A 26,839-nucleotide genomic window follows, 5' to 3' on the forward strand; every position below is an offset into this window, starting at 1 on the left:
AGGTAAATGAATCTGTTCAGGGGTGGGTTTTTTGAGGCTTGAAATACATTGAAAGATGTTTTTGACCAGGGCATTATAGGTATCCATATATAATCATTGAAATGCAAGAGCAAAATGCCAAGATCTATTTGCATTGCTAAATCTCTCATTTTCAATTAAATAAGTTGCATAAACTATTTCTATGTCTTCAGTAAATTTATCACCTTTATACAAAGAGAAGACTGTTTAAAAAGCAGTCACCTACAGCTGCAGTTGAAAGAGTGGTGACAAATCAATGGGAATTAGTAGACTAGCACAAAATAAACAATGGATCTTCTCCAAGGTGAATTGCATAGCAAAGAGATTCATAAGTGTTCCTGAAAAAATGCCTTTTTATTGTTGGCAGCTGTGCTAGTGCATAAGCTTCTACAATAACATTTTTTTAAAAGTGAATATACATCTAAAATTTTTACACAAACTTAAAATAGAACTCTCTTTAGTGAATTTTCTATTTCGGATATTTTTTCCTGACGATCAACATAGTCATCATGAATAGACAATAAAAACTGACAACAGCTCAGCTAATACTCTTTTTCATCTTTTGGATGAGACACCAAACTGAGTGGAAAAAAAATAACCCACCATTCCCTACCATTTTTGCAACAAAATACAAAATAATGTACAAAGTATTTAAAATATGGAAGATAATGTTCTTGAAACCTGTAATCTGAAGTTTAGTATGACCATTCAGAGTGATCTCAGAGCTTGCTAAAACCCCACCCTCCTGCCTACTAAAACTATATTTTTTTTACCATAATGCAAAATGTTGACATTTTTACACTTCTTCTGTGTAAAAGCTTTCATTTTTACAGTGTGAAAATCCATTGCCTTGCTTTTGAAAAGAAAAAATGGTTTCCATGGGTGTAACAGCTAGATGTAGAAGGAGAATTTCCTGATTTTATAGAGGGGTACTTTATACCCCTCTAGGTGTGTCATCTTATTTCAAGGGTTTGGAAAAAAATATTAAGTGAATATGACATTTAATTTCTTTCAAAAGGAATCTAGTTTGCATACATCAAAACTACTTCATGATAAGATTCTCAGTACTGAAGTAGGACAAAAATTAAGCAATTTACTAAAAAACTCCACGTTTCTGACCAAACTTTCAAGCTAATGTTGTTGTGCAGGTATCATAAGGAGCACAGAGTGGTATTAAAAGTCAATGTCACTGATTCCTGTGATGACTTATAGTGTCCAGATGTGGCAAAGGACTGAATTACTATGTTTAAATAATTAATATATTCACTTCAGTGTGGAGCGAATAACAGAAAGGTGATAGACAACATTGACGGCTACAGCAAATGCTTTTGACTTAGAAGGTGCCAGTTCTTTTGGAATGTCGGTAGGAAAGATACCATTACCCAATGCTGCCTACCTATCTAATTTACTGAGTAAAGGATGGCAACTACAGAACAGGTGAGCAATCGAGGGGCTCATCCAATGCTGCAACGACTGTGATTTCAAGCACCAGGAGAGGTATAAGATTATTTTAACCTTTTCTGTAATTCTCATCCATTACACAATAAATTAGTTAATCGGCTTTGAATGTTGGTGCCTTTCTTACTGGGATTCCAAAAGAACCAATACATCCTCAATGAAAAAACTTCACAAGTAGTCAGAAGAAGGTCAGTAAGAAATGTTCTTTTGGAAAAGCAGTAGCAAAGCCTGAGTGGGTGCTTACTTGGCCTTGCACACAGGTGTGGAAATGGGTAGCACAGACATTACTCTAGGTATTTCTCCCAGTGACTTGGGAAAAAGTGAAGGACTTAGCATCTTTTCAGACCCCCACTGCCATTCTAAAGCATTTGGAAAAGCAGGATGTAGAAGTAGGGAAAATGCAAAAGGATTTGCAAAATCTATAGTTGTTAACTTGCCTCTGGTGGTTGTGGGACACTTTAATGCAACAATATAAAACCAGATGTGAACAGCAGACACAAAAATACATAGAGGCACTGGAGAGGAATATCTAGGTTGTGGACAGAGGGAAGAAGGACCACTTGAACCTGAGTTCATAAGATTCTGCTTCCAGGTGCTTATTAGGATGGAGATATTTGGAATTCTTCTAAAGAGGAGTCGTCCAAAGGGTCCAAGGGTAAGAATGGGAGATGTCCCTCACCCCCACTTCTGGTAATAAGTAAGCCAAAGAGGTCCTTTAGATACCCATCATATATGATCCTTCTGTGTGATTATACACAGATGGAGCTCCAAAATTTGGCTGATTTATATTGACAGAAGTTAAGTGAGTGTCGGGGGCAGTTGTTGCTATGCATCTTGGATACAGGGGCTAGGGTGGGTAGGTGGATAGTATGCATCTAAGCTCTCAAGAATTACTGTGATTAGGCATATTATTGAAAAATCTTGTGACTGCAGAGCAGTGGAAGGGGGCTCAGAGGAGTGTTACTCATTTCTTTTGGGACTGGGTCCCTTAATGCTAGAAGGGATGGAAGGAGTATCTGGGTAACTATAGGCCTGTAAGTCTGATGTCAATGCCAGGAAAGGTTATGAAGCGGACCATCCAGAGTACCATCACATGGCAATACAGGAAAACCAAGTAATCAGGTCCAGTCAGCATGGGTTTATGAAAGGCTTGATTAACCAGATCTCCTTCTATGACAAGGTTACCTACTTAGTAGATGAGTGAAAGGCTGTACACATTGGTTTTGTGAACTTCAGCAAAGCCTTTGACACCATTTCCCACAGTATTCTATTAGAGAAACTGTCTGCTTATGGCCTGGACAGGAGTAGCCTTCACTGAGTAAAAAAGTGGCTGAATGGCTGAGCTCAAAAAGTGGTGTCGGAGTTAAATCCAGTTGGGGGCCAGTCACAAGTGGTATTCCCTAGGGCCCAGTACTGAGGATAGTCCTATTTGATATCTTTATTGACAACCCAAATGAGTGGATTGCATGCACCCTCAGTAAGTTTGCAGATGACACCAAGTTGGGTGGGAAGTATTGAGCTGCTTGAGGGTAGGAAGGCTCTACAGAGGGGTCTGGACAGGCTGCAGTGATGGGCCAAGGCCAATTGTATGAGGTTCAACAAGGAGTGCCAGGCCCTGCACTTGGGTCACAGCAACCCCACACAACACTACAGGCTGGAAAGAGTGGCTGGAAAGCTGCCCAGTGAAAAAGGACCTGGGGGTGCTGGCTGTCAGCCAGCTGGACATAAGCCAACAGTGTGCCCAGGTGGCCAAGGCAGCCTAGTATCATGGCTTGTATTAGAAATAATGTGGTCTGTAGGATAATGGAAGTGAGTGTCCCCCAGTACTTGACACCGGTAAGGTTGCACCTTGAATATTGTGTTAAGTTTTGGACCTCTCAGTTCAAGAAAGACATTGAGGTGTGGAGCATGTCCAAAGAAGGGCAATGAAGCTGGTGAAAAGTCTTATGAGATGCTGCTGAGGGAACTGGAGTTGTTTAGTTTGGAGAAAAGAAGACTCAGGGGGAACCTTATTGCTCCCTACAACTATCTCAAAGAAAGTTTTAGCAAGATGGGTTTCAGAATCTTTGCCCAACTAGCAAGTGATCGGACAAGAGCAAACAGCCTCAAGTTGTACCGGGGGGCGGTTAGATTGGTTATCAGGATTTTTTTTTTTTTTTTTTTTTTTTTTTTGACCAAAAGGGTTGTCAAGCATTGAAACAGGCTGCCAAAGGAAGCGGTGAAGTCACCATCCCTGGTGGTATTTAAAAGACATGTAATGGTTTAGTGGTGGACTTGTTAACATTAAGATTATGGTTGAACTTGATGATCTTAGAAGTCTTTTCCAACATAAATGATTCTATGATTAAATCCTCCAAGCACAGTACCCCTCCCCTTTTGACTGGGATAATCAATCAGTTGCATGGAAGCATGTGGAGGAGGCTGGGCATACCTTTGGGAGTCGGCTGTGAAGCAGGGAATAAATTCCCACAGCTTTGTGAGGCCAGATACCAAATTATTCATCTCTGGTATGCAGTTGGTTTGCAGGCATCCTCTTCATACTAAAGGGCACCATTTTGTCTTACTGGGGACTGCCCAGGGAAAGCCTGTTGCAGATGCCATCCTCCTATGGGAAAAAAATTCGTCAAATCCTGATCCAAAAAGGAAAGTCTAAGAACATGTATCATAGATGCATAGAAGCCTACAAGGAAAGTAACTTGTAGGGGAGTGTTCTTAGCACTCCTCCAGGCAGGTATACCTAAAAGGAAAGCTGATGGAAAGCCAGTCTCCTACCTTGTTGGGACCTACATAAGCAGCTGAAGAAAAGACACCATCAAAAGATGTGTAGTGTTAATCTAATAACACCATTGGCTCCCCTTGATAGTCAAGGGGAGGAGGTGAAAGAAACTGCCCAGTCTAATATCTCACTGGATGTAATCTCCGCTGTGCTTGAAAACAATATCCAAACTAACATCAGGATTGATTAAGCATGGCAAATGTCCAGAAGCACCAGGTGGGACAGAAGGATCATCGATCATAGATCTCACTAGTTATCTATTAGAATGGGGAAAAAAACCTGGCAACAGGTCTCCTTTACATATGGGGTCTGAAGTAACTGAGATTCAGAGAGATCTTTCCCACTATCAACACTGTTACCTTATAGCTATACATTCATTTGGTGGTTCTGAAGAGCTATTCCATGAAGCCTACCTCATCCTACAACTGGAAAAATAACCAACATTTATTGCCTGAGTAGGTGTGACAAGTTCCCAGATAAATAACAGAGGATAACGTTTTGACAGGTAAAACTTTATTTATCACAGGTGAAAAATACTCTTTAGGAATTCAGGCTATTTTGGTGGGTTAAAGTACTTTACTGCACCAGTTGTTTTTCTGCTAACTCCAAGCCCAGTCGCCTCAAAACAGTGTCAGTTACCCAGGGAGGCATGCTGAAGTCACTCAGCTAAACTATTGATGGAGACATGTATTATCTGGCATACCACTCTCCCTTTAATAGTCCTATTTGGCCCATAAAAAAGCCAGATGGTTCCTGATGCATGATGGTAGATTACTAGCTAATAAATAAAGCAGCCTCTCCCATGGCTGCAATTGTCCCAAACTATTTGAATGCATTGAGATAGAAGCTGGAACATGGCATGCTGTGGCTGATATGGCTCATGCTTTCTTTAGCATATTCATTACTGCAGAATTCCAGGAACAATTTGCCTTTTCTTGGGAAGGACTACAATATACTTTCACTGTCCTGCCCCAGGAGTATTTGCATAGCCCTACTATCTGCCACGGACTAGTGGCACAACATCTGGAGGACAATAACATCTCTCTAGCTTGTAAATTTTTCTATTACATGGATGTTACTATCATTACTGGGCCCACTGAGCAGGAAGTGGGAGGAACTCTTGACAATATTGTAAACATAATGCAAAAATATAGATGAGAGTTCAATCCAAAAAAGGTACAAGGGCCAACTACAGAAAGTATGGCAGGGACCCCATCACATGATGCCTCAAATGGCCAAACAAATATCTTACATATGGCTGAACCCTCAAAATAAAACTGAGGTCTAGAACCTTGTTGGAATCTTTGATTATTTGAGACAATTTCTCCCCATCTCACACAGATCTTGTGGCTGTTGTATCATATATGCAAGAAAAAGGCCCACTCTGAATTGTGGAAAAAGGAAAAAAGCAACTTTTGTACAAATTAGACAAGCTGCCTCACATGCTGTGGCTTTAGTGCCCAGACTGGCCCATAAACCTTTTGAATTGTAAGCCCTAGTATCTGATGATACAGGCCCATTGGAGCCTTTGGCAATGAGGGGAGGGGAAGCAGATCACTCTTGAGTTCTAGTCTCAACACCTCTCTACACTGATTCAAAATTAAAATTCCTTTTCAAATACTAATTTTAGCTGCATATTGGACACTGGTAGAAGCTGAATAGATGACATAAGCTTGGAGACATTGCTCTTATTGTCAGACTACCTGTCCTGCAATGATCTCCAATGACATCAAATATAACATTAGGAAAATGCAAGGTGGTGTAAAGTGGAAACGATACATCGCCACACATGCTAAGCTAGAGGTACTGGTTTTGGTTGGGATATAATCTTCTTCATAGTAGCTTGTGTGGTGCCATGTTTTGAGTTTGTCCTGAAAACAGTGTTGGTAACACATGAATGTTTAGGTTATCTCTGAGCTGTGCTTACAGGGTCAGGTGTCTTTTATGCATCTCATACTGCCCCACCAGAAAATAGTCTGAGGGGGCACAAGAAGCTGGGAGGGGACACAACCATGTCAGCTGAGATGATGGTGTCTTGAGAAGCACAATGAAGAAAGGGCAAAGTGATGCATAGGCACTGACAAGTGAAGAAAAAAAGTGGAAGGAACAACCCTGCAAATACCAAGGTGAGGGAAGAAGGAGCAGGGGGAGGTGCTCCAGATGCCAGAGCAGGGATTTCCCTGCATGCCCTGGAGGAGACCATGGTGGAGCAGATATTTCCCTGCAGCCTGTGGAGACAATCATGATAGAGCAAGTATCTGCAACACAACTTGTGGAAAGGACCACACAAGAGTATGTGGATATGCCCAGAATGAATGATGGATTGTAAAGGACCCCCACCCAGAAGCAGGTTTTTTTCCTGAAGTACTGCAGCTCGTGGAGAGAACTTGCAGTAGAATGAATCTGGGTTAATTAGCATTGATAATATACAACTGTGGGCTGGCTTCAGGGACGGTGGGTTGGCCAATGTAGATAAGGTGCAGATGTGGCTGGTTCTGTTAAGTCGTTGGGCAGCCAATGAAGAGGTAGCAGCTGAGGAAGAGAAGGAGAGAGAGGAAGAAGCATGAGGAGAGAGAACACATGTCCTGGATGAGGCGAGATAAGGAGAAGGCAGCAGGGGGACTGTATGAAGAGTGTGCTGGATGAGATAGTAAAAGACCTTGTTGCAGCTGACTAGTTTTGAGAGTGCTGTGACAAGAACCCACACTGGACTAAGAGAAAATCATGAGAAGGAAAGAGCAGTGAAGAGGAGCTGTTATGGACTGACTTCTATCTGCCATTCACCATTCCCCACTGCACCTCTCAGGGTAAAGTGGAGGTAGATGAGTAGAGAACGAAGCGGTGAGGCTAAGCTTGAGGAAAATGCAGAGTGGGGGGAGAAATTTTAGGTTTTATCTTTGTTTCTTGGTATCAAAATCTATTTTAATTGGCAATAAATTAACCTTCCCCAAGTTGAGTCTGTGTTGTCTGTAACAGTACTTGGTAAGTGATATCCATGTACTTATCTTGACCCAAGAGATTTTTCATCTTATTTTCTTCCCTGTCCTGTTGATGAGAGGGGGTGAGAAGCTGACTAGGCGGGCAGCTGGAAGCTGCCAAGGTCAACACATCACAAATGTACACTTAGTCATAACTGCATGCATATTGCATTATCTTCTCAACATAATATATTACATGCACCCATTTGGGAATTATAGCTTTATAAAGATAAGGGTATTGGAATGCACTGTCCAAGGGACCAGTCAAAGCTAAGATCACACTGTAGCCATGACTCCTATCAGTGACTGATGAATCAGTGCTGTAAGCAAGACCTTGTAAGAGTACTAGTGAAATTAGAGCTGATGAACTTCACCATGGATAGGAAATTTACACACATGTATATTTAAAATGTAAATTTTATATATCCATCAGGAAGGGCTTGTATGATGCTGCAACAACCAGGGTTCCCAGTGTCACAATGGAGGTAAGATTATTTCAATCTTTTCTATAAATACTGTCCTTTAATCAATAAATTAGATAACCAGCTTTGAGTGTCAGTGCATAACAGCTGTACTTTTCTATAATGATGTGGTGCTTAGGGACATGGTTTAGTGGTGGACTTGGCAGTGTTAGGTTTACGGTTGCACTCGGTGATCTTAAATGTCTTTTCCAGCCTTGATAATTATATGGTTCTATGGCAAATGTTCATACAGCCTTTAAACTACAACAAGATGCTGAAGAGGCCAGTCTGTTGGGTTACTCCTCTATGGACTGCCTGGTAGCATTAAGACAGTATCAAAAGTTATGCTTCATATTAAAGTTGACTATGCCTATTTGTTGTATCATTTTTTATATGGTAAGGACTATGTGTTCTTTATTTCAGCACAAATTCATAGTATTTATTGTTAATTAAAAAAAATGGGGCATATTTGTAAATAAATGTTTCATAAACATATTTATGTCATGCCACAAGATATTTAATTTTTTTCTTTTCACAATCCTTTTCCCTATCCTTTATGTTTTATTAAAAGCTGAGACCTTTATTTTTCTTTCATGCATCAAAACATTAATAATTGATTTCTTATGGTGAATGGAGAATTTGTTGACTTACTGTCTAGAAGGAAACTTGAGAATTTCTCAGATGAGCTCTCTGTTCTTCAGGTTAATGTGGGAGAACTGAAATGTACTTTCTAGTTGGTAAACTGATGGATTGCCTGGAGATGTATTGCAGGCTACAGGAATAAAAGAGAAGGGCTTTCACCCTTTATGCATTGTTTATAGCCATTTCTTTGCTGGCAACATTGTGATCTGCCATGACCAGAGCTGCTGATTTAGATAACCTGAAATGCCTAGACTTCTATGTTAACGCCTTGAAGTGTGATGGCCACTGAAAGAAGAGAAAGTGAAGTGAGTGAAATATAGGACATCTTAAAAGCAAGAAAAACAAGGATATAATTAAGAAATAATGGAGTAAACATACCAAGATGGGTATAAAATTAAATAAACATGAACTTTTTAGAAATATTTTTATCTTAAAATGCTGCTTTCCTACCAACAGTGTTCTAGTAAATAACTTTCACAGAATCATGGAATCATAGTATTATAGAATGGTTTGGGTTGGAAGGGATGTTAAAGATCATCTAGTTCCAACCCCCCTGCCATGGGTGGGGACACCTTCTATTAGACCAGGTTGTTCAAAGCTCCACCCAGCCTGGCCTTGAACACATCCAGTATCTCACCACCCTCTACAGGAAAGAATTTCTGCGTAAATATCTAATCTAAATTTGCTCTCTTTAAGTTTAAGGACATTCCCCCTTCTAGTATCACTACAGGTTTACTAAAAAATCTGTCTCCACCTTTCTTATTAGCCCCCTTGAGGTACTGGAAGGCTGCTGTAAGGTCTCATCCAGAGCCTTCCCTTCTCCACGCTGAACAACGCCAACCCTCTCAGCCTGTCTACATAGTGGAGGTGTTTCAACGCTCTGATTGTCTTTGTGGCACTCCTCTGGACTTCTCACAAAAGGTCCATGTCCTTCATATGTTGGAGGCCTCAGAGCTGAACACAGCACTCCAGGTGGTGTCTCATGAGGGCAGAGCAGAAGGGAAGAATCACCTCCCTCCACCTGATGGTAACACTTCTTTGATGCAGCCCAGGATATGGTTTGCTTTCTGGGCGGCAAGTGTAAGTTGTCAGGCCACGTTGAGCTTTGCGTCCACCAGCGTTCCCAAGTCCTTCTTCTCAGAGCTACTCTCAATCCATTCCCTGCCCAGCCTGTATTGATACTGGGGATTGCCCCAACTCAGGTGCAGGGCCTTGAACCTGATCTTGTTGAACACCACAAGGTTCACTGCGGCCCACCTGTGAAGCCTGTCAGAGTCCCTCTGGATGGCATCCCTTCCCTCTACCGTATCAACCACACCAAACAGCTTGGTGTTGTCAGCAAAACTGCTGCGGGTGCACTCAATGCCACCATCCATGTCACTGACAAAGGTGTTGAAGCAGCACTGGTCCCAGTACTGATCCCTGAGGAGCACCACTTGTCACAGTTTTCAACTTGTCACATGTCTTCACATGGGCATTAAGGCATTGACCGCAACTCTTTGAGTGTGACCATCTAGTAAATTCCTTATCCACTCAGTGGCCCACTGGTTGAATCCATGTCTCTCCACTTTAGAGACCAGGATGTCATGCAGAACAGTGTCAACAGCTTTGCACAAATCCAGATAGATGACATCAATTGCTGTTCCCTCACCTGTCAGTGCCATAACCCCATCACAGAAGGCCACTGAATTTTTCAGGCACAATTTGCTCTTAGTGAGGCCATGCTGGCTGTCACCAATCACCTCCTTATTCTCCATGTGCCTTTAGTGTATTTTCCAGGACAATCTGCTCCATCATCTTGCTAGCCTTTCACTGACCAGCCTGTAGTTTCCTGGGTCATTCTTATTTCCCTTTTTAAAACTGGAGGCTATTTCTAGTCAGTGAAAACTTCAGCAGACTGCCACAGTTTCTTAAATGTGATGGCACTTCATCTGCCAGCATCCTCAGGACCCGTGGATGCATCTGATCAAGTCCCATGGACTTGTACACCATTAGGTTCCTTAGGTGATCTTGAACCTGATCCTCTCCTAAGCGGGTGGTTCTTCATTCTAATTTTTGCTTTGCCTTCTGAAACCTGGTCAACATGGCTGGAGCAATTGCTGGTGAGGACTGAGGCAAAAAAGTCATTTAATAACTCGAGTCTTCTCTGTCCCCCTTTTTCTTCTAAAGAGGGCCCACTTTTTTTCAAGTATTGTTTTATCTCTGATGTACCTATTGTTGCGATCCTAGTGGAGTCGTATCAGACAGCCTCCCTCCTGGGATCAGTGACCAAGTTGATGATACCCTTGGACTGAATTAATGTGAAACAACACCAACCAAATGGCTTTATGATTTATTAATAAAGAATACAAAGCATGTGAATGTAGGTCAATGGCGATTACTTTACCTGGATAAGGAAGTTTCATGCCACACATTTTTACCTAGATCTTATCACCTTTCAATAAAAAGGAAGAGTGGAGAGGAGAAGCGGAACGAGGCAGGGTGGGTTGGGGTGAAGGGTGGGGAGAGAAGAGAAATATCACCACCTGAGGATCCAGTGGTGTCTTATTGATCCTCTTCACCAATGGGTGTTTTGATAGTGGGGGTCAAACCTGAGCTTTCATGAATTTGAGTTTTATGCTGTAGAGTGGATGCCTCATTTATGTACAGAGCAAGGGTGCATATAGTCTGTGTCTGCACAAGCTGAACATGTGAGTGGTGGCCACAGGGGGTCCTCATCAGTGGTCAAGAAGGACGAGCACCCTCCAAAGATTATAAGCAGCCCCTGCTGTGCACATGAGCAGTTGCCGTATGTAACCACAGAAATTTCTTCCAGGAAGCACTAGCTAGACCTCCCCTTTGCAAGACCTGAAACAATTACATCCTGTGGCTGTAGTTGGTTGTAGTTATGAAGCTAGGCAACCAGCAGATCACTTTGCAGCAACAGCTGATTTCAGCTCCTTTCCAGTTTAGAGCATTACACCTTTTCACGAGTTCCACTTGAATTTCTGCTCTAAGCAATGTTTAAAGGTAGTTACCAATATATCAGTTCCTTATAGAAGCTTTTCTTGTTGCCCTTGATGTCCCAAGACAGATTTAATTCTGCCTGGGCTTTACCTTTCCTACCCTGGTCCCTGCCTGCCTGCAGAATGTCTCTATATTCCTCCCAGGTGACCTGTCTTTGCCTCCACCCTCTGCAGGCTTGTGTTTTGTGTACGAGTTTGTGTGGGAGCTCCTTGTTCATCCATGTAGGTCTCCTAGTACTTTTGCTTAACAACTTCTTTGTTGGGACGCACCACGTCTGAGCTTGGAGGAGGTGATCCTTGAATATTAGCCAGCTGTCTTGGGCCCCTCTTCCAGCCACGACCCAATCCCATGTTAGTCTACCAAGCAGATCCCTAAAGAGGCCAAAGTCAGCTCCCCTGAAGTCCAGGGTAATGAGCTTGTTGTATGCCCACTTCGCTGCCCTAAGGATCTTTAACTCCACCAGTGCATGGTCACTGCAACCAAGGCTGCCCTTGAGCTTCACATTCCCCACTTGCCCCTCCTTGTCGGTGAGATCAAAGTCCAGCATAGCACCTCTCCTTGTTGGATCCTCTGTCACTTGGAGAAGGAAGTTCTTGTCTGTATGTTCCAAGAACCTCTTGGTTTGCTCATACCCTGCTGTGTTTTCCCTCCAAGAGATACTGGGGTGGCTGAACCCCCCCATGAGGACCAGGGCTTGTGAACGTGAGGCTGCAGCTGTCTGCCTATGAAAGATTTCATCTGCTGGGTCTTCCTGGTTGGGTGGCCTGTAACAGAGCCCCATGATAATGTCACCTCTCCCTGCCCTCCCTTTAATCCTGATCCATAAGCTCTCAGCTGGCTCTTCATCCATATCCAGGTGGAGCTCCATGTTCTCCAGGTGGTCCTTGGCACAGAGGGTGACAACCCATCCTTGTCTCCCCTGCCTGTCCTTCCTAAAGAGCTCTATTCCAATGCTCCTGTCATAGAAGCCAACTTGTCATGTGTCCATGAAGCCAGTAAGATTGTAGTCCTGCAGGTGTGTGCGTGTCTCTAATTCTTCTTGTTTATTCCCCATGCTGTGTGTTTGCATAGGAGCATTTGAGTTGGGCCCCTGATGAATCTGGAGTTCCTGTGTGCTGCTCTTCAGGTGCTCTCCTGCTGACCTGCGATCCCCCTCCATGCTCTGGGCATCTCTTGCCGGCACTGGCATCAAACTGGTATCAGCAGGATGGATTCAGGTTCCCCTTCCCCAGAAAATTCAGTTTAAAGCCCTTTTCACCAGCTTGGCGAGCATATGATCAAAGATGCTCTTTGCCTTCTCTGTCACGTGGACGCCATCATCCCCCAGTAGACCAGGTTTCTTAAAGTGTGTCCCATGGTCTGAGTAGCCAAACCCCTGTCTGTGGCACCAGTCCCACAAACGTGTTGATTTGCCAGATTTGACTGGCCCTTTCGGTCTTTTGCCTTTGACCAGGAAGACTGATGAAAACAACACCTGTGCTTTAGAGTCTCTTACTGTTGCTCCTAGGGCTCTGCAAGTTTTTCTGATGCCCCTTAATCTTCTCCTATTTCTATAATTGGTACGCACATGAAATGACAGCAGCAGATAGTAATCAGTGGACTGGATGGTAACTATATGAACTTTGATATCTTCTGTCCATGAAAACAGTCTAAGTAATAGAGGAATAATGTAAAAGTTTATCTTGTCTTCTATGCTGTTTCTTCTCATGGTTCCATATTTCAGAAGTTTCCTAAGTTACATATTATTATATAAATATAAATATAAATGTAAATGTAAATATAAACAATAATGATGATGATAGTAATTTTTAATATTATATAATGGATTATATTTTCTTATACTAAATGTCTATTTCCATGTTATCTTATAATCTTGCATCATATTAGTTAAGAAAAACAAAACCAGGACCTTTAACATTGTTTACATTGGTGCTTGGATTTTTACTGAAAAGGCTTTTCATTAAAAATGATCTTAATAACAGATAAGATAGGATGTTCTGTGTTATATGTGAGAAAGGACTTGATCTTCTCCAGTAAATTATGTTGCTTCAGTGACATCAATTTGCATTATTTTCAGTATAGATTTGAGCTGTAACGTTCCAGCTCGAATTCCAGAAAAATCTGAGTCACACTTTATAGATTGGATTTTCATACTTCATTTCAAATCTTGTTTTCTCAATATCCTTCTCAGCTGCCATTAAGACATGTAGTCAGAACAATTTTCAGCATTGCAGGTAGTTCGTGTGTATTTAATAATAAGAACTACACCTGAGTTAATGAGTGATAAATGTTTTGAGTTTTTTCAGGTCTGTAAGAATATCTGTGAAGTCTATTGCATTTGTCCCATCATCTTTGGATTGGAATTAAAGAAATCAAAAAACTCTTGATGCTGTTAGTTCTTAGTTGCTGCAAACAATGTGGCATGCTTTATTTTAGTACAGAAAGATTTCTAATTTGTTGAAACTGAGTTGAATGGTCATCAGTTCTCACATCTGATTTCTTTTCACATGATGCACAGTTTTGCTTTTTATTCTGAAGTTCAGTTTTAAAAATGACTGGGATTTTAAGTGAAACATTTTCAAAGCATATAAATTCAGTTTTCTGTATTCTTGTGCTGCTCAGTCGTGTTTGCTGAAATATGCTGCTATATGGGAATAATTCCACAAACACTTTCTGTTCTAAGTTTCCCAGTTCTTATAATGTAGAACTCATACAGGTTTCTCTGAACTCATGATCACTCTCATCTTTTCATGCCATATATTCAAATATAATAAATAGTGTTACCATCATATTTTATTTTAATCTCTATTGGGACTCTTGATAATTATAGTTTGATTGAAGAAATTATATTTTCTGGTATATGGAGAACTCAAATGTGAAAGCAACAAATTCTGCTGAGGAGAAAGGAAAATAGTTGATTTCCTTATTTGCAAATTGATCAAGGGTAGGTTTTGTTCTTTCTTTTCTTTTTCTTTGAAGAGCTCACCATAGCAAACAACTGATTTTACAACTCTTTGGTCCTCTGATAAATGTGGCCCATGTACATAAATAACACTGGTAAATACATGAAATTATTAAAATAATAAATGTGAGACAAATATTCCGATAAATTGAAAGATGCTACTTATATAATGAAAAATTATGGCTTAGCCTATAGATAAAAGCAGCTTGCTTGTCTCTGCTGTTTTCTTCTTGGAAACTGTCTTTATGATGGTGGCACACTGTGTAAATCTTATATATTTTAACACAGCTGTCTCCTAGATACTGAGTTATTCTCTGAGGGAATGCTGGGCTGCTAGGTCATTGTAAAAGTGGATTAGCTGAACAGTTCTGGGAATTCCATATTTTTTTCCACTTCAGGAGCTTACCTGTGGACTACAACATATTTTTGGTACTATTGATCTATTATCACTTAAAATTGGTAATTTTATAAAGAACAATGTAAAAAGTAAATTATGGAAGAAGTCAGAAAGATGTTATTTAAGTTTTTAAGTTAGTACAAGTTACCCTCTATACTTGTATATCTTAAAAGAAGCATCGTATGGACTGTTTCAGCAGAGATGGCATTAAAACGGTTACAGAGTCATTGCCATACTAAGTTAGGAAATTGTGTTCTCACATTTCAGTTTTAATGTGTTGGTTAACATTTCAGAGACTTACAATAACATTTTCGGATATGTGCACGTTAGAAGGTAAGATCCTAGTTGGAGTTATACTAAATTCTTATTTTGACTACTCCTGCGATGAGAACAGGCAAAGATGTTAAGTAGAAACTGTCTTACAATTCATTTTACCGTTCATTCTGTGATTTCCTTTTAGATATTGAACTTTACTTTGCAAAAATACAGCCCCCCAACACCCCATTAAAAAACCCAACTCCCATTCCATTCTTGCAGATGGAATAGAGATGGGTATCTGCTCTGATAACATGTCACATTCTGGCTTCTTTTCCATACTATGAATATTAACATACCTGCATTTAGCTTGTGAGTGTGCTGGCCACAAGACACAGAGGTAAGGGGAGGTTCTATGAATGTTTACTTACTTTGCATAGTCTAGGTCAATTCTTTCTCCATTCCAGATTTCAGCCCAGTTAAAGAGTTGGCTGCCATATCCATGTTTAGAATGTGGAACTTGCTACAAAATTCCTTTCTGGGGGCCTGTGGAATCTTGGCCTATATTTATATTAACAAACTAAGCAATCTACAGACCATTATCGATCTGAAGGCCAAGACATGCTGCAGCCTGTGTACATGTGCCAAAATTACACCACCACCTTCAGTAAAACAGCCTGATCAGGTAACAGCCTGATTGGAAACAGTTCCTTACAGTGTCCCCAAACCAATGTCTTAAATATTATCTGTGATAGTGATAGTTGGCCTGAGCCAAAGTTAAAAATTGTAAAAGAAACAGTTATGTCCTAGTGCTTAAACCTGAGCCTGACCCTAATGACTAAACTGATATATATATTTATCCAGTAAGGCCATTCCAGATTAAAGATCCAGTAGCCATTCATGGAATGGTTTCATGACCCTTTGAACATTTACAGCTTCTTGTCATCTGTCTTGGCCTACCGCTCAGACTAAGTAGAGAATCCATAACTAATTAAGAATTGATCCATAATTAGTTAGGTTCTGTCATTATTTCTTTCTTTAATAAACTTTCATTATGTTTAATCATCAAGTAAATTTTCTTGTCAGGTTTTCCTCATCATATTTTTATATCCACGAGGATAAACTGTGATTTAAGAACAATAATTTTAAATAACATTATCCTTTATCTTGTTACACATTAAAACACAAGAATTCCTTAAATACTTGATATGAGCCAAAATATAATTGCATCTGCAACATAGAATGTGAAAAGCCACCCAAAACCTTTTTCTGTCAAAATAATCTCAAAGATCATAGAAGCACTGATTCACGATTTAGTTACACAGTTTATATGCTTAATGCTTTGGAGACTACTAAGATTAAATAGACAAAGCATTGTGCTGAAACTGTTAACTTGAATTATGAGACAGGCCACAAAGACTGAAAGAAAAAGAGTACACTCAACCTAAAATCATCTGTCTTCACTATTGTGGAAGTATTTCTATGTATTGACTTTTTTATACATATGTTCATATCTATATGATACTAATGTTTAGGACAGTATGATCCTGTTTGCTATAGATTCTCCTCTGTTATTTCCCAAAAGCACAATACAGTGGTAATGAGAAAAAGGCCATGTTTGCTGAGAGATGCCTTCCACTTCTGCATATAAGTTGTCATAGTGAAAAAACCTAGAACTACTGATAAAGGAAGACGGAGCTGGCTGTCATTCACAACAGACTGTCATCATCTCCCACAGAACAGTATCACATTATTAACTTCCTCCACACCTTTCACAGAACTGTAGTACAACTTTTACAGATTCTTTCAGTTTTCAGAATTCTTTAAAATCTTTTAACAACATCATGCTTTGTCTCTATGTATATCTGCATTCACTTACACAGTTCACCATCTAGCTTCAGATGCCTGAATCTTCTACATACGGATTAATGTATATTTTCCTAGTACTGTTTATTGGTTTCAGTTTTTCCACTTGTGTATGACTTGCAAAAATAGAAAAAAAGTCATAAGAAAGGAGAAACAAGAATAACTAGGGGGAATAAGTATGTTCCAACAGGAACCTCCTAAAGTTCAACGAGTGCAAAGTACTGCATCTGGAGAAGAACAACACCGTGCTCCAATATATGCTGGGGGCCAACCAGCTGGAAAGCAATTTGACAGAAAAGGACATGGCAGTCCTGGTGGACACAAAGTTGAACCTGAGTCAGCAATGTGTCCTTGCCACAAGCTAATGGTATCCTCAACTACGTTAGTAAAACTATTGCCAGCAGGCTGAGGGAAGTGATCCTTCCCTTTTTATTCAGCGCTGATGAGGCCACACATGGAGTATTGTGTCCAGTTCTGGGCTCGTCAGCCCAAAAGAGACATAGACATACTAGAGAGAGTCCAACAAAGGGTGACAATGTTAATTAAGGGACTGGAGCACCTCATATATGAGGAAAGGCTGAGAGAGCTGGGACTGTTTAGCCTGAGAAGGCTAAGGGGGCTATCTTATACCTGAAGGAAGAATATGTATAAATAACTGAAGGAAGGATGCAGAGATGTGGCCAGGCTCTTTCCGGTGGTTCCCAGTGACATGACCGGAGGCAATGGGCACAAACTGAAACATGGGATGTTCCATCTGAACTTCAGGAAACTCTTTTTTACTTACTGAATACTGGCACAGGTTGCCCAGGGAAGCTGTGAACTCTTCCTCCTTGGAAATAGTCAAAAGCCATTTGGACATGGTCCTGGGCAACTGGCCTTAGCTGGCCCTACTTGAGCAGAGTGTGGGTTAGAGCAGGTGATCTCCAAAGGTCCCTTTCAACCTCAACCATTGTTTGATACTGTCAAAAAAACTAGTGTATAAAAGGATACAAAAGCAATTGAATATAAAGTATTACTGAAACCATAAAGAGTAAAATCCTAAATAGTCAGTCAACTTTCCTATAAGTTTAAGTTATCCGGAAGAAAAACAGAAGTAAATGCAGCAGTCTGAGAACCTAAGAAAGATATTCTTCTAGGAAGAAAGGTGAGATTGTACAGATGTATCCTGCCATCATTGTGGTAGAAAATGAGTTTAAGGAAAAAAGGAAACCTTAGATAAGCTGAAAGTTTTGAAAAAGAGAAATGTTTAGGAGTGCAATTGTAAGCAAGGTTCAAAGTTTAAAACATTCACACAGGCTGTTGTGGTACAAGAATAAAATCACTAATACGAGACATGCTTTCAGTACTAATTGCACCACACTTTTCTTCCTGCAATACCAAATTTTTGGCATAGACTATTCACTATTAAGTAGAGCTTTGAAGGCCAAAGGGTAGCTAGCATATGACTACTTACCAGAAACCACAGTGACGTGAAGCTGAAATATCCTCTGTGTTTTGAGAGAGAAATTATGCTTTGGATGTTCAAGGCCTAATATATACTCTGACCAATAAAGTCAGCGAGAGACTTGCTGTTGACTTCAAAATTCATTAATACAAGACATAGGTAAAGATCAGGATCATTAAGCTGCAACACCCACAAGACTAATTTGAATACAGGCTATCCTTTACTCCCAGTGCTATACTGTTCTTCACCTCAAGAGACCCACTATACTCTTACAGAAATATTCAAGTCAGTGACAATGTATTACTGTAAATAAATGGTTTACAGTCTAGCCCTTATAAATAGCTAAGAGAAACAACTTGATTTAATCGAAATCATGTACTATATCATTTCAGACTATTTTCCAGATCATAACTATACAGAAATTTAAGGCTTAAATAATAAATAAAAAAATAAAAAAAAAAAGAATAAAAGAAAGGGGAAAAAAAAAAAGAAAAGAAAGAGAGAACCAGAAAGGAAATAAAACCACACTTTTGTTGTTGCTGTTTTTAAAACAAATATTCTGTGTAAAAAAGAAGTTGTGATAGAAAAGGAGATAAATCATATGCAGTCTGAATGTGAGGTACCAGGTGTCCTACTATGTGATACTCAGACTTCACAACTATTTGAGAGATTTAAGAATCATTTTTGTAGCTCCAGGTCATTGCCTTTCAAGGCAACTTTTGAAAATCTAGTTCTGATAAGACAAACAAATAATCTTATTAGTACTGAAATTAAACTTTGGAAATAATTACCTGTATATTGAAAACTGATATTGGGCCCAAGTAGGCATGCACCAGCTTTGAAAAAATTAATATATATTTATATATCTTAAACATAGATCTATAGTATTTTTCTAGATATAATAATTTGCACTGTATTTTGAACATTTTACCAGTTTTTCACATTGTAGTAATGAACAATGATGCTGAGAATAACAATGATAGTTGTTAAATCCTGTAGTACTTTATAGTGTTTCTCCTATTCACTAGCAGAATATATGATTCTCATACCATCTTGACAGATGCATACGACTTTGTTATTATCTTTTTAACTTCCTTGGTCAAGGATTCTCTCCATCACGCATTATCAAATAGAACATAAATTCAGATACAACAGAATATTGCTAAGAGTGTTAGGAAAAAAATACTTAAGCTAAATACATACTGTTTAATAGAAGAAAGGAAAGCATGTACATAAAATTAGTCAATAATGCATTGTTGCATCAATTTAGAATAATATAATTACAATGATATATACAAATACACTATAATTACCCTTCCGTGGAGACAAAGATTAGAAATGGGGAAAAATTTATTAGGTCAACTAGTAAGTTCCTTCACCAAATTATAGTGTAAGCAGTTCATCCAGTCTCACTTTGACTCAAGTTTTGCAAAATTTCTCCACTTGTAGATAATTTATTCTGTGGTTCAATAAACTAATAGAACATAGTTGTCCTGGAGGCTTTACCTTAATATTCACTTTTTTAACCACTCATTTTTATCCCATTTTCTTACTTATGCCTCTAGGATCTATCTTGAGAATGTATGCATTTTCTAAAAGCATATACTGTAAATATTTACAGACAGCTTCATATCCTTAGCCATTACTATGACTTTCTTATTCCCTTTATTCCAGTCAAGTTTGTAACATGTTTATTTTAACCTCAGGTATTTAAGCAAACAAACAAAAAAGGATATCTATAGAAAGGTCATACTGAGGGTAATGAGAACAAAGTACTTGCTGAAAATACCTTTTTATTTATAAAAATAAAGTGTTAAGTAAATGGTCCAGAACTGTTGAATATTTTAGTTGTGGGTGTTAGTTGTACAGCCAATTTCACTCTTTCTTCAATATATGAAAAACAGCTTACATTGCTTGAGTTCTAGAGGTTAGTTCAACTGCCTCAGTGTAGCATTTGAAGCATTATTTGATATGACCTAGGTTTTCTTGCTTTATCTGTTAGTCCTCTAATGCCCACATCTCTTGTCAATATTTCATATCTACTAGTCATTGCGGACCAAGATACTGTAGGGTTTCTCATGGGATTAGGTACCTGTGTGTGTGTGGGATGACCAAACTGAGGTTATGGCTGTAGACATGATTTTCAAATACTAAAATGAATTCAAGTATTTTATTATCATGCATGTGTTTTTAATAGCACCTCACATTAAGTCAATGAAAAGCAATTACTTGTTTGAATTTTTAAATGTGGTGCTTCTTTTGTGGTCATAGAATTTTATTTCTTTATTTACATACTCTGAATAACAAAGTAGATGTATTTAATCAGATTAATTTTGGAATATTTAATACATACAAAAAAACATTCCATCTATTATTAGACATATTTTACACAGGAGTTGTAGTTTAATACATTGAGTGCTTTAATTTTAAATAATTATAGATGCAGCTCTCATCCAAACAATAGAATAAAAAGAAAAATCCAAGACATGGGTGGAATAACTCTTTTCAAATGAATGTTGCTGCTGTGTGTCTTGGCAAACATGAATAAGAGGTTAAAAAACCCAACCGAACGACCAAATCCTCAGAACAGCACAAATAAGAATCAGAAGACAAAATACTGCCAAATAAATAAAAATAAAACCAGCCACAGGCAATAAAGCTACCTCACTTTACTACTCCCTTGACCTTCTGGTAAACAGAAGGTTTTTTCTTCAATTAAAACTTGGGTTGCAAATTAGTCCCCATGTTTAATCTGGGGACTTAATCTGGCATCTGTTGTAACTACTACATCCCTGTGGTGTCACATAATAATGACAAGCACCTTCCCTAACAAACTCAGTCTCTATTTTCCTTTGCTGCATAGCTTGACAGCTATTTCACTTGAAGTTAATTTCTTCAGCTACATAGCCAGTCCAGTCTCTTCATGTGACTATACCATATAAAATTATCACAGCAGTAATTATTTTACCACTCCAAAATCTAATCACACATTTTAGAAGTCTGAGATTAATCTGTGCCTTTGCTTTCATGTCCATTGTATTCAACTATTCAATCTGTTGCCTTTACCATTGTGAAATTCCCTCTGTCTATGGTCCATCAGCATTTTTGATGCTAGTATGTACTTTGGGATTTGACCTTTAATTTCTATTACATTTGTGATTGATTAAGCTCCATTATCTTGGTTGATAATTATACTTAATTGAGATGTATCTTTCATATTTTGAAATAGTCATAGATATTTAAGCAGAGTTGTTGCATTTTAACTCCAGTTACATACTGTTGTTGCTCAGATTTATATTTTGCTCTTAAGACCAATATCGATTCTGCTATTACAGAAGTAGGTTATTTACTGCTAGTACGTCTTATTTACTGCTGATTATTTAAACTATGAACAGAACAATATTTTTCTAGGTAAATACAGATTTTTAAGAATTGTATTATTGGCTTCTTAACAGCTTAGAAGTATTTTTCACTGTACATTAACAGTAGACTTTTTTTTTTTCCTGAAAGCCATAAAATCCATGATAAAAAGCTTGACAGAAAAAAGAAGCCATTTCACCTTCATTCAAAACTTGGCTATTACTGTATCAGGGTTTTTCCTCTCCAGTTTGCATAATAATGATAAGATTATTCCAATGTTTTCCTTAACATTTAGCATTCAACACAGTTCACTTGTGTTTCTCTTGCCTTGAGAATCAGCCATTGAAATATTCTGTCAGCTGATTTGCTTGACAAATCCTTTTGGCTGAACTCTAGTGTGCACAGGAAACAGCTGTTCAGTTACTGACAATTACTAAAAAAGAACCCAAGTAATCCACAAATCACTATACTGTTTGCTTTTAGCCCTTTGCTGACAACGGTACTTGACTAAGCAGTGAAAATCTTCCTTCCCAAGATGTTGCATCTTGTAGAGGAGCATATAAACAAAGACTGTGCAGCCACTTCAAACACATGTAAGGACATAAAAGATTATGGCAATACTATTTATACATGATTCAGACACATGTTGCTGAACAGTTTTCCTGTGATCTGCCTTGACTCATCTATTTAACTATGAATACAGATTTTTCACCATGCATGCAGCATGCACCATGACAAATTACAGTTTCATGTTCACAGTTGTATTTGCATATACATGCTGAAAATTAGACCATAATATTCATCAATGATAATGTATTTCCTTTGTGCTAAATTAGAGTAATAATTAGAGTAAAAACTAGAGTAATAATTACCTTGAACTTATCAAGACTCAACATAAAAAACAAACTCATGGAAAGGTCCTTATATTATCTTACAGTTAAAAAGAACAAAATCTAATTCCTTGTTTTCATACTAGATCACCATTACAGTTTCATGGTTAAATGTTTTTTCTTACTTACTGATATTATTAGCTTTATACATGAAAAAAGTTTAATTTATCCTTTCTTTTTAGTTTCTTCTGTTAGTAAGACAAATGGACAAATGTACACATGCATGCATCATACAAGTAATACCAATATGCATGACTAGTGGACATTAAATTTATATTTTGCACCAAGCCACAATGTTAAATTGACCTTTCATCAATAAAGTGTCAGGTCAAAGAAACCCTAAAATATCCCCAAAGAAAAAGGTTTCTCTTTTCCTTAAATAATTGATTTTTTTTTTCTTTCTGTACTGCAGTACATTTTTATCCCTGTTATCTCCAGTTAGGACTTCTGGGATGACCTGCCTATCTAAAAAACAACAACAACAAAAAACCCACAACCAACCAACCAACAACAAAAAAAAAAACAAAACAAAAACAACCCAACTGAACAAAACCCCCACAACTGCCTACTCCCCAAAAATCAAAACTACAGCTTATCTGTGAAGGCAGAGGTTTATTTAACAAAAGAGAGATGAGATCTGAGCAGCCAATACCATCATTACTCAAATAATTGGCCTATTGATTAGCAGCTCTCTAGATGAGATCACCAGTTTGTCCTTGGTACTAAGGGTCACAGAATTTCTTCTTCTTAAATTCCTTCTTTCTTCACTTCAGTGAATCCAGATTTTAGCATAAGCTTCTTTGCGTATTACCCTTACTATGCAGTTTTGCACACTGATCCTCTTTGTTAAAGTATTGACACTGTTTTCAGATCTTTTTTAATACAAGATCAGCAATCTGACAGTGTACATTAAGTGAAAGAAGAAAATAATGAAATGCCTCGTTTGACATTCTATCTACCCAAACCCCTTCCCCATTTATGTATGTGTAATTTTTTTATAATCTTATTAAGCAAAAAAATTTCAGCTACTATAATGGATATTTATGTCAGTAAAATCAACCTTTGAATGTGGACCTTACATTGATTAAAAGTGCTGGCAGTTTCTTATAGCTTTTAACTCCTAATGCCATCCCACCACGAAGTAAAACTCAGACCACAAATAAACTGCATGTCACAATTCAAAGAGAACATCAGACTACTTCCCCATCAGTTTCAGGAAAAAATTTATTAATTTAGTCTCTCACTACAAGGAACTATTGCCAACTTTCAAGTTCCACAGCCAAGATAGACCTCTGAGAGACCTACAATAGCCAGTCCTGAGACTGTCATTTAAGAACTATTTGATTTGATCAAAGCCATCACCAAAATCTATTTTTTCTCTCTCACCCACAAGCTTTTTTTTTTTGGGGGGGGGTTGGTAAATACTTATTTCACTCTCAAAGCATAAATATTTTTCAAAGAAACAGTCAAGCTATCTTGGATTTCTCAGATTTAGAAGAAATAGAAAAGGAAAAAGACAGAAAAGAGTCTCTCCCCCTCTGAGGTTCAGATGTTCTGAGCACAAAATATAGGAACCTGCTAGAAATTTGTTTTACAGCTGATTACATATTAATTTTTCCTCTCTCTAATCTATCTGTGTTTCAAATTGCCTCTGTTTCAAACTTCTGTCAGCCCAAGAAGATAATTACCCTCTCTCTAATTTCTTTCTCTTTGCCTTGCTTTTCTCTCGTCCTCTCATCTTTTTTCGGCATAAACTGCCTTGTCTTTCAAACATTGCATAACTCATACATTTCTGAATAAACTCTGAGCTATTATCACCTTGTATTTCACTTTTAAACTTACTGCTTCTATTTCAGACCTTAAGAAGGGCTTTCACACCCAACAGCTTGGCTAGTTTTTTCTCACTCCAGTTGCCAGTCATTCCAGTAAAGAGATACTGCCTCTAATACAATTTTTTCCCTCCTGCCAATAAAAAAAATTGCTTGAAAGACACATAAGAAATAAAATAGTATACTATAGTTATCCCATAACTTATTTATGCATGTATTTCTGACTAAATATCTATCTAGTGCTAAGTGGGAATACTAATTATATTTTTGTTTCTAAAATATGAACTACTGCTCAGTGTTTAAGAAGGAAAAAGAGAGACAGTTCTAATAAATGGTTAACTTTAATATCCAAGTAATATTCATGTAAAATGTTCAACTTTTCTAAACTTAAAAGACCTAGACATTATTAATGACCTGCTCAGAAATTTATTTATGATACAGTGATTTAAATCAGTATGCACAAATATAGGAAAATAACCAGTATTCAGGAAATCCTAAATAGCCCGAGAAGTACACAGACACTACAGTTAAATGATAGACGAAATGCATTCCCAAGGTCAATGTCAAGCTGCTCTGTTGATTTGAACATGCAGAAATTCAGGCATCTGGATATATCAGCCAACACATAAATAGAGACTGCAATTTTTGAACTTTAAGTGACTGGTTTGGCTTACAGATTTTTGTTACATAGCCTCTAAGGGACTGCTAAATTATTTAAATAAAGATTGGGAAATTCTGCTATTGTGGTCCTCACAATTCTTTTCTTGTAATTGTACTTAAATTGCCTTCCTCATTCTAATGATAGTCTCAAAAATAATGAGAATCTGTTGTATGCCATTGATCCTTTGCAAGTTTTGCATTATTATTATCTATAAAACTTTTTATTTTGCTGATAACCAATTTATTTCAGTATAAATTGATGAGCTATTTAAATGACAGAATCACTGGTGAGGTAGAGTAGATACTGAGTTTTCATCTAAATTTCCACTTTTTATTTAGGCAACTCTTTAGACAATATTCTGAGACAAGGTAAAACTGTAAAGAGAGGTTGGGGATTTTTTTTCCCCTCGAAATCTTAGTTAGTGCTTACTAGGCCAGTTCTACTATAACTAAGCAATTACATGATACTAGCATGTACAGCCAAATGTTACTGTTGTTAATGTCACTACTGATTCTCTACACATACAGAAAGATGCTGTATGATCTTTGTGTGTGTGTGTGTGTTCTAGTGGCTAGAAAATGAAATAAAGGATTTTTTTCAGGTAGTCAAGTGCCAGTTGGTTATTAACAGTGACAACAACAACAATAACAACAAAAGCCTACAACTTTCTTTTAATGTACAAGTTATCCTAGAGAGTGGTAGTCTCCATTTCCTAAAGTTCCTTCCAACTCCATGGTTTTGCACACTCATCTTTGTGGAAAAATAAAAATGCATTACTTTTAGGTTGGCTAGTCAGTGATCCTTATGGATCATAACAAGCAGGTTCCCTTTACATTTATCTATAGAGCAATTTAAAACTCCTTCTAAATCAGTAGAAAGAGTCCTTCTGACCTCTATATTCTTTGCATTAACCTATTTTCAAAATGCACTAAAATTTGATTAAGAGACAATAATCTACGAGAATGTAGATAAAGAAATGTGAACTACAGTAGATCTGTAGTCTTCCCTAAAGAATGCATTTTCACATGCTGAAATGGAAATAGGCATTAGAAATAAGTATTCAAAGTAGAAGACAGAATATGCAAAATAAGTAGAAAAATAAAAATCTGTCAGAAAATGCTGAGAAGCAAAAAAAATTACGAGTTAAAAAATGTAAATGGAATTTCAAAACATTTTACATCTAAATTCAAAATTACAGTCCTTAAGCTCCAGATTCAAATTTCATGAGACAATACCTGTGTTCTATAAACATGATTTTTTTCTTCTGATGCCTGGACGTGAACCTCTACAGATGCCCTAGTAGATAAGCCTAACTTGTTCTCTTGGCACCTACATATTGTATTGCCAATTCCTCATCTACATTCATGAAGGCATTTGTCCTGAGGAGCAATCATGGCCCCCAGGTTAGGTACTTTAGAGTGAATTGGCCATTTTTAATTTCATAGCTCCTAATAAAGTTTGCAGCCATCCTTGGTTCTAAATTTTTTTTCCTATTTATATATGAGAGGTGAGTGTAAATATGGGGTTTAAGGATATAGTTACAAGATCCTTAAAAATTTGAGTGGTGTTTTAAAAAACATTTAGGACAGGTGTCTCATGTCCTTGGCATGGCCTCTTTGGCAGGAGAGCAAGTGAATATATTGGCCACTGGCAATAGATACTAGGCCAAAGCACATTGTGACAATACCAGAGTACTCTATTGGATAAAAAATCCAACTGTATCCATCCTGCCTGTAAGAAATCTCTAAAATGAAGTGCTCTGAAGAACTATATCTGACTGTTTTTCTTGGCAGGAGATATCAGTCCAGACAAGGCCCAAGCACTAGTGACTTATAC

This window comes from Falco biarmicus, chromosome 2 (genome assembly GCF_023638135.1).
Source record: "Falco biarmicus isolate bFalBia1 chromosome 2, bFalBia1.pri, whole genome shotgun sequence".
In the NCBI taxonomy this organism is placed as follows: domain Eukaryota; kingdom Metazoa; phylum Chordata; class Aves; order Falconiformes; family Falconidae; genus Falco; species Falco biarmicus.